Here is a 2,500-nt window from a genome sequence, read left to right on the forward strand (position 1 = left end):
TTTGGAAAAAAATCTTATAGAGACGCAGCATCTATAAAGAACTTAATCAAAAGATAAACAAATTAAAAATCCATAAATCCTTCAACTTCACATGATAAATTCTTTCTCGGCAAAAGAAGGACAACATAATCACGAGAAAAATCATTCCCATTTTCTATGAATGAGGCCATTATGCTAACCAGAAGAGTAAAAATTTCCAACCAAAGAAAACGGAGACGCACACAAACTAAACAAAACTAAGGTAATGCTAAAAATAATGATGAATGTTATAATTGTGATGATGATAATAAAGTAATGATGATAATGACGAAGGGGATGTTATTATCATTGATTATGAAAATGACAACAGAAGTAGCAAAAATTATGCAAATGATGATAAAAGTAATGTTTATAATGATAATAATAGTAATAATGATGATATTGATAATGACAACAAACAATACTTATGGTATTAATAGCAATGATAATAATAGTAGTAATAATGATAAGATGATATTAATGAGAGTGATGATAATAGCGATGATGTTGATAATGATAAAAGTAGTGAAAGTAATGATAACAATGATAATGATAACAGTGATTGTAGTGATGATAATCCTGCTAATGATTATAGCAACACTGATAAAGATAATAATAATAATAACAATGACAATGATAAGAATAAGGGTATTGCCAATAATAGTAATGATAATAATGATAATCACAATAATCATGATTTTGCAGATACTCATAATGAAAATAATGATGATGACGATGACACCTTTTTTACGATAGGCATCTATCTCTATAGACATTTGGGCGAAGCTAAATATTTACCTCTTCACAGCGAAGCGCAATTCGACGACATATAAAAGCAATAGTTTGGTGGCATAAGCACTGCTATTTGATCACTAGCCCTTTTGCCTTCGGGAGAGTAAAGCTTTTAAGTCTATCCGAATGAGGCATCCTGAGCAAGTAACTTTTCCATTTTTTGAAAGGTTTACCGCCAATTATTGTGTTCGGATGTGCGCAAAAATTAGCTAATTTAATTGAAAGCTTACATGGCATTTATCTTAAGAATACATATAAAAAGAAATATAGATAGTTGTACTCGTATTGGAATTTACATGCAACTTGTACAGATTCGATCAATGTAGGATATGTAAAACACAAAACGTATTAAGCCCTTGCCACCATTCGAACAAGCGAAATTCCACGAGTTACTTGGTAGTTGAACCTGTTTTGCTTATTTTCATATAAAGTCGTTATTACACCAATATTTCAAACATACAGAAAAAAAATAGATTCAATCTATTCATACCGATTGTGAAATTACCATGTTTCCCGGGAAATGGGCGGAGCCAAGCGTTTGGCACGTTGCCCTGGGTAGAGTGTAGCAACAGGAAATCAACTATGCCTTTTCCCTGTTCCAAGAAGCTTGTGAGCCAATGGAGAAGACGGCCAATAATAATTATCATAATGATGATAGGAACAATGACATTACAGCCATCATAATGATCATCACTCTTATCATCATCACATTAAAAAATATCCTTATTTCATCTCTTACAGCAAGAGAGACACAATCTTCCCTCAGGACGCTCAAAGAACGCCTCCTTCTCGCAGTCGAGGGAGGAAAGATCTTCAGACAAAGGCACTCTATAAGAAAGATCGACCTCCTTAAATAGAGTACGGATTCCGGACGTAAGAAGCGGGGATTCAATTAATCTTTTTTTCTTCTTCTTTTTAATCATTTTTTCTCTCTTTCTCTGTATTTCTATCTGTCTGTTTGTCTTTGTTTCTCTGTCAATCAGCATCTATCTATCTCCGTCTATCTATCTCTATATGTCTATCTATCTATCTGTCTATCTCCATCTCTGTCTATTATTTATCAATCTGCCTGTCTATCAATTTACCCATCTCACTCTTCTTCTTATCCTCCTCCTTCTTCTCTCTCTCTCTCTCTCTCTCTCTCTCTCTCTCTCTCTCTCTCTCTCTCTCTCTCTCTCTCTCTCTCTCTCTCTCTCTCTCTCTCTCTCTCTCTCTCTCTCTCTCTCTCTCTCTCTCTCTCTCTCTTCTCCTCTCCCTCTCTCTCTCTTCCTCTCTCTCTCTCCTCTCTTCTCTCTCTCTCTCTCTCTTCTCCTCTCTCTCTCTCTCTCTCTCTCTCTCTCTCTCTCTCTCCCCTCCTCTCTCTCTTCTCTCTCTCTCTCTTTCCTCTCTCTCTCTCTCTCTCCTCTCTCTCTCTCTCTCTTGTCTCTCTCTCTCTCTCTCTCTCTCTCTCTCTCTCTCTCTCTCTCTCTCTCTCTCTCTCTCTCTCTCTCTCTCTCTCTCTCTCTCTCTCTTCCTCTCTCTCTCTCTCCTCCTCTCTCTCTCCTCTCTTCTCTCCTCCCCCCTCTCTCTCTCTCTCTCTCTCTCTCTCTCTCTCTCTCTCTCTCTCTCTCTCTCTCTCTCTCTCTCTCTCTCTCTCTCTCTCTCTCTCTCTCTCTCTCTCTCTCTCTCCCTCTCTCTCTCTCCTGGTTCT

Source organism: Penaeus japonicus, unplaced genomic scaffold, assembly GCF_977035675.1.
Source record: "Penaeus japonicus unplaced genomic scaffold, GWHDUDI00000001_assembly GWHDUDI00000016, whole genome shotgun sequence".
Lineage (NCBI taxonomy): Eukaryota > Metazoa > Arthropoda > Malacostraca > Decapoda > Penaeidae > Penaeus > Penaeus japonicus.